The sequence below is a fragment of the Dryobates pubescens genome, chromosome 11, assembly GCF_014839835.1.
Source record: "Dryobates pubescens isolate bDryPub1 chromosome 11, bDryPub1.pri, whole genome shotgun sequence".
Taxonomy (NCBI): Eukaryota; Metazoa; Chordata; class Aves; order Piciformes; family Picidae; genus Dryobates; species Dryobates pubescens.
In genome coordinates this window covers 15,681,074-15,693,494 of record NC_071622.1, presented here as the reverse complement: position 1 = coordinate 15,693,494, position 12,421 = coordinate 15,681,074, and positions in this window count along the sequence as shown.

The window sequence follows — 12,421 nt, the reverse complement described above, 5'->3', positions numbered from 1 at the left end:
GGTTTGGGGTTTTGTTTTTTTTTTGTTTGGGTTTTTTTGTTCATTTGTTTGGTTGGTTTGGTTTGGTTTTTATTTTACTGTGAGGGTGCTGGAGCCCTGGAGCAGGCTGCTCAAAGAGGTTTTGAAGCTTCCTTTTCTGGAGAGAGTCCAAACCCACCTGGATGTGTTCCTATGTGACTTGCCCTAAGTGGTCCTGCTTTGCAGGGGTGGGGTGTGACTCAGTGATCTCTGGAGCTCCCTTCCAACCCCTAGCATTATATGGTTCTATAATTCATCAGAGATTCGAGGTCCTCCTGAGTAAATTTTAATCAGCTAGTGGTTTCTACATAAAAGGATGAACTTTATCACAGTCTCCTCTGTTGCTGAAGTGTGTGGACAAAAAGAAAGAAATCTTCCCAGGTCAGTGAAACTGTAAGAGGAAATAGGAATTGAAGTGATTTTTCATTGTGTCCCTCCAGAGACATCCCAGCTGCTGCTGGAGTGATCTTGACAACCCACACATATTTGGGGTTCTTAGCTGCATTAAGAGCCTCTTCTGTCAGAGTTAGAGAGAATGAAAGGAAGCCAGCCCTCAGCCCCAGACACTGTGTTGTAATTGCTTTCTGGCTTGCGTATGTCAAAGACATAATAAACATCATAACAATATCATTACTCTTCGAGCTGCAAATTAAAACTAAAATAGCCTTAAGAGCCTGTTCAAAAACCCATATTAACTACCATAATTTCATGGTATTTGTATAATAAGTCATTATTAACCTTATAAGAATTATCTCAGAAATTGTATTCACAGGTGAGTGAGCAACACTTGAACAAAATGCCAGGGGACAGGCTTTGGTTTTCCAAAGAAATCCTTCTGAAGCAACTGCAAGTATTTAAATCAGAGGTGTGCATGAAGTAGCAAAAATACAAAATAAGACTGGCAGATCAAACATCATAAGGGAAAGAGAGAAAGCTTTTATTTTCCATTTAAAAATGGATACACTTTGCTATACTAATCCACTTCTTTTTTTACTTTTTTTTTTTTTTTTTCTGGTATATATTTTGAAACAAAATCATTTATGCAAATATTTCCAACAGTGTGAAGCAGAACATTTTATTGTCTGGATCTGAACTGTAATCAGCATCTGAATTTTAAATTTGTATTTCATTTTAATTAAAGTAAAAATGAACAGTCAATGTGATAAAGAAACACCAGTTGTTAGTCTAATTCATCACAGGGCAAATGAGTTGGGGCTGCTCATTCTGGAGAAGAGAATGCTCCAGGGAAACCTTAGAGCAGCCTTCCAGTACCTGAAGGGGGCTACAGGAGAACTGGGGAGGGCCCTTTTACAAGTGTTTGGAAGGACAGGATGAGGGGCAATGGATTGAAGCTTGAGGAGGGCAGACTTAGACTGGAGATTAGGAAGAAATTCTTTCCAGTGAGGGTGGTGAGACAATGGAACAGGTTACCCAGGGAGGCTGTGGATGTCCCCTCCCTGGAGCTCTTCACGGCTAGATTGGATGAGGCCTCTAGCAGCCTGGTCTAGTGGAAGGTGTCCCTGCCCATGGCAGGGGGCTTGGAACTAGATGATCTTTAAGGTCCCTTCCAAGCTAAACCATTCTATGAATCTATGAATGCAGAACTTCAAGTGCCTGAATTTCAGGCCATATTTTATATATTTAAGGTGACAGACAAGCTGTTGTCTTCCTTGTCTTGTTGACTCTCCAATATCTTAAACAGATTGACCAAAACACTAGGTATCACCTCACCTAGACTAGAAGAGAATAACTCTTCAAAAATTATGTAGAACAAACCACCTGAAACAACAACTCCACCAAGCACTATAATAAAACCAAGTCTCTTCCATCTTCTTTCACTTCCAGCAGAGTTTCTTCTCCTCTAGCCCTTTGAACAGATATGTTTGATGTAGTGGCTGGGTTTCTCAGATCTGCAGGTGCTTGTTTGCATATAGTTAACTATAAAAATCAGTTCTTTGTTCTGATAATTACTGTATATTGTTTTGTAAGGAATCACAGAATGTTAGGAATTGGAAGGGACCTCTGGAGATCATCTCTGGAGATCATCTTGTCCAACTCCCCTACTACAGCAGGATCATCCAGGCCAGGTCACACAGGAACACATTCAGGTGGGTTTGGAAGCTCTCCTGAGAAGGAGACTCCACAGCCTCTCTGGGCAGCCTATTCTATTACTCTGTCACCCTCACCATACAGAAGTGTCTCCTCATGTTGAGGTGGAACCTCCTGTGTTCCAGCCAATACCCATTGTTCCTTCTCCTATCACTGGGTGCAACCAAAAAGAGCCTGGCACCTTCATCTTGACACCCACCCCTCAGATGTTGATAGACATTGTTAAGATCCCCTCTCAGCTTTCTCCTCTCCAGACTAAACAGCACCAGGTCTCTCAGTCTTCACAGAAGAGGTGTTCAAGTCACGCAATCATCCTTGTAGCTCTCTATTGGACTCTTACCAGCAGATCCCTGTCTCTCGAGCTGGGGAGCCCAAAACAGGACACAGTATTCCAGGTGTGGTCTCACCATGGCAGAGCAGAGGAGGAGGAAGCCCTCCCTAGACCTATTGCAGTGACAATGGAACATTGCTGATAACTGGTGCAGAAAATACCTCTTCAAAAATTGATGCAGCTTTTCAGCTTTGAATAAATCCTTGAATAGCTTTGTCTGTATGATGGATGTTTACCTTGATAATAAAAATCATGGGTTGTTGTTGTTCTTTTGGGGTTTAATATTTAGGTTGCAGTATCATTGTAATAGGAGAAGAAATTCAGAGTATAATGTAGGTGGACTTAAAATGTTGTAATTGCATTAAAACTGGAAGTATAGCACTCCTGATAATTGGAAATAAAGGATTTGGTGAGCTTAAACCACTTAATGAGTTGTGTTGCTTTGTGGTCAGAACACAGAGCTCTATATTAAAATTATTGCTTCACCAGTTATGCTTCATTTATCTGAATCTTTCCATTTTGAAGTACATTTTATTGCTTCTTGATTTGCTTTTAGGGGACAGTTAATGTGAGATTGTTTGAAAAGCTATTTTGGAATTATTCTTTTAGCTTGTAAGAATGGATGATGAGTGATGGTGAGGCCTCACATTCAATATTCTGTCCAGTTCTGGGACCATCAGCTCAGGAAGGACCTCAGGGAACTGCTTGAGATAGTCAAGCACAGAGCCACAAAGATGCCAAAGGCAGTGGAACATCCCCCTGCTGGGGAAAGGGTAAGGGAGCTGGGGCTCCTTAGCCTGGAGCAGAGGAGCCTGAGGGGTGACCTCATTCATGTTTTTAAAGATGTGAAGGGTAGTGTCAGAAGGAGGGAACCAGGCTCTGCTCAGTGATGTCCAATGATAAGACAAGGGGCAGTGGCTGCAAGCTGAAGCAGAGGAGGTTCCATGTGCTCTTCTTTGGACATTGCTCTTCTCTGGACGCTCTCCAAGACCTCAATGTCTTTCATACACTGTTGCACCCAAAACTGAACACAGCTGTGGCCTCGCCAGCACTGGGTACAGGGACACAATCACTTCCCTACTTCTGCTGGACACCCTGGTTTTGATACATGCCAGGATGCCTTTCTACCCTCAAGTAGATCAACACTCCTGCTTAATTTAATGTTGTCTGTAAATTTGATGATGCACCACTTCTGACCAGCTGGATTGAACTTCATTTGCCTCCACTCTTTCAGCCTGACCATCCAGCCAGCTTTTAACCCAGCAAAGAGTCCACCTGTCCATGCCATGGGCTGCAAGGTTCTTGAGGAGAATGCTGTGGCAGACAGTGTCAAAGGCTTTACTAAAGTCCGTGGAGGCACATACACAGCCTTTCCCTCATCCACTAGGTCACCTAGTCATAAAAGAAGATGAGGCTGGTGAAGCAGGACCTGCCTTGAATGAACCCATGCTGGCTGAGCCTGATCCCTCCATGACTCTGCACTTGCCATGTCAGCACACCCAAGATGAATCACTGCATAACCTTCCCTGGTACTGAGGTCAGGCTGGCAGGCCTGGAGGTCCTCAGATCCTCCTTTTGGTACTTTTTGTAGCGAGGTGTCATGTTGCCAAGCCTCCAATTATCTGGCACCTCCTGTATTAACCAGGACTACTGATACATGATGGAGAGCAGCTTGGCAAGCTCCTCTGCCAGCTCTCTCAGCACTCTTGGGTGAATCCCATCCAGCCCCACAGACTTGTGAGTGTCCAGGTGGCAGAACAGGTTGTTAACTGCTTCCTTCTGGCTTATGGGGAGTTGATGATGCTGTCCATCCCTATCAGGAGGCTGAATACCCTGAAAATAATGTGTTTGACAAAGACTGAGGCAAAGAAGGCATCAAGTACCTCAGCTGTTTCCTCATCATTGACAGCTATGTTCTCCCCTGTATCCAATAACAGGTGGACATTCTCCTTGGCCTTTTTTTGTTCTAATGGATTTGTAAAAACCTTTTTGTTATCCCTCATGGCAGTGGCCAGGTTGAGTTCTAGCTAGGCTTTTGCCTTTCTGATGTTCTCTCTACATGCCCTGTACATGCCTGTACTATTCTGGAGTTGCCTGCCTGCCCCTCTTTCTGAAGGTGGCAAATTCTCCTTTTTCCCCCCCCTGAGTCCCTGCAAGAGCTCCCAGTTCAGCTGGAGAGAAAGTAAGGAAGTAGAAGGTTATTTTTTGTTCGTTTGAGTTCAATATTCTTAATTCCCTAAAGTGCAGTCCAAAGAAAGCTGGTTTTCTCACACATTTTGATTAACTTTGACTACTAATACAGAAGTGAAATACCTTCAACAAAGGGTTTTATGTATGCACATGGAGTACCTTGACTTCATTTCCAAGAGGAGAACAAAAAAAATAAAAAAGAAGCCAACCCACCTAATTAACTGTTTAATAATGCTTTTGTTATTTCCTTTATGGTGTTCATAATCGCACTGCTGATTCTTAATTAAAGATGTATTTTGTGAAATATGTCAAATAAATAATCCTGCTGAGCTGTACTTTAATAACTATTCATCATTCATTTAGCAGGTACAAAGGGCAGAGGAAACAATTACTGCAATGGGCTTACACAAGACAGAGCAAATCACAGGGGACTTCACAGAGCATCTCGTTGTCTGATTCAATCCATTGATGGATTCACAATGGGCCCTGTTTTAACGGATAAGGCAGATTTAGTGTTGTGCTTGTTTCTTGTTATTAGAAGCAATATCCTAATTATTTCTGGCAGGTTGTTTCTTAGGTATTATTTTGGCTGTTAATAAATTAAGTCTTTCTCTCTTTGCCACCTTTTTTCCTTTCTTTGTGACTCCTTGTCCTGCTTCGGATGCTGGAAGCTGGATGAGTATGTCCAGGCAATGGATCACCTATTTAGACACTTGATTATGATCTGTGCTTCTGGGTGGCTTGCAGAACTTCAGGATGGACAGGTGAATTATCTGTATTTAGTGAGACCAAACTTTTGAATGCAGTAAGTAATTTCTGAGCTCAAAACAGTTGAATTCCGTGTGAATGTGTGTGGGAACACCAGTTCTATTCTATTCTAAATTCTGTATAGAAATCTATATATTCACTGAACACATTCACATTTAATTTATTATTCAAATAGGATTTTTTCCCCCAGGGAGCTGAACAGGTGATGCTGAACTCTAAGACATGGGAAACAAGACTCCTCTTCACCTCTGTTTTGTGTCTAATGACAGTTATTTTGCTTAGACACAGAGCAATGCTGTGGATCATCCCTAGTGGGCACCATATGTGTACTCATTCATTTCTCCTCCCCAATATCAGTTGAGCAGGGGAAGAAGAAAAGAAGAGTAATACCAAGAAAATGTGAGAGATGAGATTAAAAATGTTTAGTAAGTGAAAGAGAATCATGGAGTCACAGAATCATTTTGGTTGGAAGAGACCTCTAAGGTCATTGAGTCCAACTTTCAACCCAACACCACCATGGTCATTAAACCATGTCCACAAGTGCCATGTCCACATGTTTCTTGAATGTCTCCTGGGATGGGAAATCCACAGCCTCCCTGGGTGACACCTGACCAAAAGCAGAAGAAAAGATAAAGAAAAAAATTAATTAAGTGATGCAAAGACCATCACTCACCACAGTTCACAGGTACACTGATACCCAGTAAGCTCCTGGGTGAAGTTCCTAACCACTCTCAACTCTCTCCTCTCTGTTTTACCTGAGCATGGTGTCATGTTGCATGGAATATCTCTTTGGTTAGAATAGAGTAGAGTAGAGTAGAATAGAGTAGAGTAGAGTAGAGTAGAGTAGAATAGAATAGAATAGAATAGAATAGGAGTTAACCAGGTTGGAAGAGACCTTTGAGATCACTGAGTCCAACCTATCATCCAACACTATCTAATCAACTAAACCATGGCACCAACCACCCCATCCAGTCTCTTCCTAAACACCTCCAGTGATGGTGACTCCACCACCTCCCTGGACAGCCCATTCCAATGGCAAATAACTCTTTCTATGAAGACCTTCTTCCTAACATCCAGCCTAAACCTCCCCTGGTGCAGACTGTGACTGTGTCCTCTTGTTCTGGTGCTGGTTTGATCAGAAAATTTGCTGTGTTATCAGTGTGGTTTTGATCACACATCTAAACCACAGCACCATACAAGCTGCTATGAAGAAAACAAGCTCCATCTCAGCCAGATCCAGTACAACCAGGAGGACATTAGGGAGCTGAGTGTTGCCATTTAGCAGCAGATTTATCTGATGTTACATAATAGCCTATGACCAAATAAATGAATTATTTTAGAACACATTCAAGTTGTCCTTGATATCTTAAGACATTGAAAAATGAAAAGCCTTCTGGCTGTATTATTTGAGAGAAGGATTTGTGTTGTGTGTACCGTGTGAGAAGGCTGTTTAGAACCGACAGAATTTTTCCATATGTTAAATAATCATTCTTAGAAAACAAAGCCTTAGAACCCTTCAAAAAAGAGACCAATGGAAAAACACCTCAAATGCTGGCAGAAGTGAATTCCCAAAGCTAAATGTTCCTGTACAAGTATTCTGTTCTTGAATGTCTTCCCCCAAGCTTTTTTGTTTCCACAACAAGCATTATCAAATAAGCTGAATGAGTTACAGCTCTGCTTTTGCCTGGATTGATGGTAGTTCAACCTTTTGTTTCATTGCAGCTGCCTCTGGGAATAAAATGGTTCAGAATTAATTTCTCTTTCTTGGCTTTTCTTTCTGTTCCTGGCACCTGCTAATTTTATGGCCTATCCCAAGCACACCTGAACATCTGGCAGCTTTCCTCTATATGCTACTATATATAACTGTCCAAATTGTATGGAAAGCTTTCTCTCAACCTTCCTTCCATTCCAGGCACTTTGCAGTTAAGGTAGAATCCATTTTAATAACACAGTTATCAAACTCCAGAACCGTGGGACAGATGGATCAAATGTAGTCCTATGTATAGCATATATATGCACAAATAGATATATATAAACACCATTCAGATTTAAAAAGTAGGTCCAGTTTTGCTTAGCTACCTAAACAAATTAAATAGGATTAAAGTAGCATGCAGAGAAGGGAAGAAATAAATTTGACTTGGAAAATCGAAGGGAGATGCACCTCATTACACTTAAGTCCTGGTTTAAGCTAAAGCAGAACTGATTCTGTTCAGGGATTTGACTTCCCAGCTCAGCCTCTGCTCACTGAGGCACAGGGTAGGTTTGCACACCCAGGGGCTGCTTCTAGCAGGGAGAAGTTGATGGGCAGAGTTCCTGCCATGGGTTGGGCTGCAGAAATGCTCTGGGCACACCAAGGGCACTGCCACAGCTTGTGCCCCACCTTGGGCTGCAGAAAGTCAGATGCTGTGAGGAGATTTAGGTTGGATATTTGAAATAATTTCTCTCCTGAAAGGATTGTGAAAGATTAGTCACTGAATGTCTGTGTAGAATACAAGCTAATTGGTGCCACAGGTTGGTCTCAAAAAGCTGCATGTGATGCCAATCATTTGCAGGATGAAGGGCTGCTTAAAATAAAGAGGCATTTTTTCCCTCTAAAAGATGACAGTTTAAAAGGAAAATGTCCTTTATATGTCTTATTAAAAAACAACAACAACATACCAGAAACCAACTAAATGTTTTCTTTCTAATAAATAAGGAAACAACTCTTAGAAATTAAACACAGAACCACAGAGTGTTAGGGTTTGGAAGAGAACTCAAAAGATCATCAAGTTCAAACCCCCTGCCAGACTCCAAGGGATCATAGGAATGCATCCAGGTGAGTTCAGAGTCTCTCCACAGAAGGAGACTCCACACCTTCTCTGTTCTAGGGCTCTGTCAGCCTCACAGGGAAAAAAAAAATCCCTATGTTCATGTAGAACCTCCTCTGCTCCAGCTTGCATCCATTGCCCCTTGTCCTGTCATTGGATATGATTGAGCAGAGCCTGGATCCATCCTCCTGACACTGCCCTTCACACCTCTATAAATACCAAGGAGGTCACCCTTCAGTCTCCTTTTCTCCAAGCTAAAGAGACCCAACTGCCTCAGATTTTCCTCAAAAGGGAGATGTTCCACTGCCTTCAGCATCTTTGTGGCTCTGTGCTCAACTCTCCCAAGTGTTCCCTGAGGTCCTTCTTGAAGTGAGAGGCCCAGAACTGGACACAATATTCCACATGTGGCCTCAGCAGGGCAGAGCACAGGGGCAGGAGAACCTCTCTCAACTTACTAATCACACCCCTCCTAATGCCCCCCAGGATGCCATTGGCATTCTTGGCCACAAGGGCACAGGTCCCTCTCCTCTGTGCTGCACTCCAACAGGTCAGTCCCCAACCACGAGTTTTTAATTTCCCAGATGCATTACTCTATTCTTGTCTTTGTTGGATTACACTCAATTTCTCCCCACCCAACTCTCACCCAATGTGTGATGAAACTGGTTTTCATCATAAGCCCCATTGTCCTTCTTGGACAAAGGCAAGGACTGAGGTAATGAATGTTAAAGGTTCCCTTGGAACGGATTGTTTTACGTATGAATATTTTAGCCTCTGCCATTAATTTCTCTATGCCTCCTGTAATATTTTTTCAAGGGAAAAAAAAAAAAAGAATCTGGTGGTTTTCACCTTAAAAAGAGAAAGCTGAGAATCTAACCGGCATGGTTCATTTTAAAACTGGCGGGAAGCAGTCAGCTCCTCATTTACCAGCAGAGGGGAAGCTGACCTATATTTGAAATGCTAACGATGCTGCTGACATTTGGAAGGATTTTATGCCAAAAGTTAAAGAAAATACATGACTTCTTCTGGGGATGATTTTTTTATTCTCTAGAATGCTAAGCCTCATTTAGGCTTTTAAACTTCATTAAAAGTAACGGCGTGCTGTATTATTTTAAGTGGCCTCTCTGATCAAAGAGGGCTTTTTTCCTTCTTTTTTCTTTTCTTCCCCCCCTTCCATTATTATTTTCCTTTCCTTCTATTAAGGACTTCCTATGTCACTTTGCATATAATGTTATTCTTTCTTAAACAATGGATTATGACTTTTTTTTTTTCATCATGAGCTATCTATTGCAAACTCAAAATCTGACTACATTAAGAAGAGCTTGACCAGCAAGTTGAGGGAGGTTCTCCTCACCCTCTCCTCTACACTTGTGAGGCCAGATCTGGAACATTCTGACCAGTTCTGGGCTCCCCAGTTCAAGAGAGACAGGGAACTACTGGAGAGAGTCCAGCAGAGGCTGTAGGGATGTTGAGGTGCCTGGAGCATCTCTGTGAGGAGGAAAGTATGAGAGACCTGGGGCTGCTGAGCTTGGAGAAGAGCAAACTGAAAGGGGATCTGGTCAGTGCTCAGCAAGGGCTAAAGGGTAAGAGGCAAGAGGATGGGGTCAGACCCTTGTCAGTGGTGCCCAGTGACAGGACCAGGGGCAATGGGCACAAACTAGAAACCAGCAGGTTCTGTCTGAACAGAAGAAACTTTGTTGCTGTGAGGGTGCTGGAGTCCTGGAGCAGGCTGTCCAGAGGGGATGTAGAGTCTCCATGTCTGGAGAGATTCCAGACCCACCTGGACATTGTGGTCCTGTACAAGCTGCTGTGGGTGCCCCCGCTTGAGCAGTGGGGTTGAAAGAGATGATTTCCAGAGGTCCTTTCCATCCACAAGGATTCTCTGATTATGTGACTATATCAAACCTTGTCTGTGTTGTGTGATTTTGGTTGGGGTTTCTTTTTCTTTTTTCTTATTTTTCTCCTCCAAGCACCTTTGATTCCTTTAACACTTCACACATTTGCATGAAAATGTGCCTAAGAGTTTGATGTCTGTGGTTTATTTTTCACTTACATTCACCTTCTCCTCTTTTAGCCATCACAGTTGTTTACTTTGGGAGCACTTTAGATATCACAGAAAAGCATTATGGCTCTGGGAGAGAGTTAAACAGCAGGAATAGCAGAGTTATTTGTAGCAAAGATGCTTGTTATGCAAACTTTCTTTAAAAAAACCCAACAAGATAGGAGTTGTTCAGGGAGTATGACAGGAAAAAACTATTTTGTAAGGTTTTCTGCATGCCAAGATCTGTTGCAATGATTTCTCAAGCTTTAGAAGAACTGTTTTTCCTGTGCTGGTGCCACATGCAGCAACAGCAAAGCTGTCCTGCACATACATCATCTGTCACCAAAGATGTCTAGAAATGTTTAATTAACTTACAAGCCTGTATCCACAGGTGTTGGGAGTAGTCAAAATAACAGAACTGCTAAGCATTCAGCTGTAATTAAACACTGATCACCTATATTTAGTTGTATTTTATTGAGCTATAATAAGTTGCAGAGAAGCGTGCTTAGTTACAGCAAAAGAGTAAAGTTTTGAGTTCAGCTCTGGTTCCCCAACTCAGGAGAGACAGGGAACTGCTGGAGACAGTCCAGCAGAAGCTACAAAGATGCCAAGGAGCCTGCAGCATCTCTGTGACGAGGAAAGGGTGAAGGATGTGGGGCTGAGCTTGGAGAAGACAGCCTGAGAGGGGGCCTCTCAATGTTCAGCAAGAGTTAAAGGGCAGGGGGCAGGAGGATGGGGTTAGGTTCTTTCAGTGGTGCCCATCACCAGGACAAGTGGTAACAAGGGGCACAAACTGGAACCCAGGAGGTTCCATCTGAACAGGAAGAGAAAGTTCTTTGGTGTGAGGGTGCTGGAGACCTGGAGCAGGCTGCCAAGAGAGGTTGTGGAGTCTCTTTGTCTGGAGGGTTTCCAAACCCACCTGGACATTGTGACCCTGGGCAAGGTGCTGTGGGTGACCCTGCTTGAGCAGGGCAGTTGGACTGGATGACCTCCAGAGGTCTCTTCCACTCCCACCATGCTGTGATGCTGTGATTCTGTGATTTTGTCTGTCACCTACCCAAACTGCTAACATATTTTTGTTTGTGCTACTACATTACAAACTGGCTTGGTCCTTGCTTCTAGAAAGCTACATCAACTGTGATATTATTTTCTGACCTTTTCTTTAATAGATGTGGAAAATGTTCCATCTGTAGAGGGAAAATGGTCTGCTCAACCAGATTGTAGAGTAAACTGAAAGATTTCAATGGTAGCAGGACAGCTGGGAGCAAGTACACAAACCCCTTTCTCTCAGAGATGTTCCTCAAGAAAGAATGCAAAGCAGGCATCCTTGAGGGGAAACAACAGCAATACATCTACCTGATTACCCACAGAAGTCCTATGCAGTAGGAGCAGTGAGAATTCTAGAACTGCTGAGCAGCAGGAAGCAGCTGCCATCAAATATCTATCACCTGAGACCACAGTACCATTGCCTCTCTACAGATTGGAAAAAAGCCTGGAGGCAAATTCAGGTGCAGGAAAAGGTCTGGGAAATTGCTTGCTCACCTTGCTAATCTAGGATAGAGAATTCAGGAATTAAGAAACTATTAGCCTGATGAAAAGAGGCCTTCAAAGGGAGTAAAAATGGGTCTGAAAATGGGTAAGGCTAGGAAAGTTGAACCTGTCCCAGCACTTAGGTCTGGCCTCCAATTAAGATATTAGATATCAAAGGTGTGGTTGAGAAGACTGAGAGACATGGTGCCATCCAGAGGGACCTGGACAGGCTGGAGAAGTGGGCTCAGGAGAATGTCATGAGATTCAGTAAGATGAAGTGCAAGGTCCTGCACCTGGATGGGGACAATCCTCATTACAGAGAGTGGAGTTCTAGCTGTTTATTTCCCTCCAAAGAGAAGAAAGGTATCACTGTGTTGGACTCTGTCTTTATTTGTTCTATGCTAAGATATTCTCTATTTTATTCATTCCAATATTTATTTCAGCATAAGGAATTGATTTGCTTGTTATGCCACATGCAGCTGGGCTTTTTATCAGTCTTACTAAGCAGGATGATGGTGTCATAGCCATGACTCAAAAGCTGCAGGAGTGAGTGAAGCTTTATGTTGGAAGAACAAGGGGAAGGGGAAGGGGAAGGGGAAGGGGAAGGGGAAGGGGAAGGGGAAGGGGAAG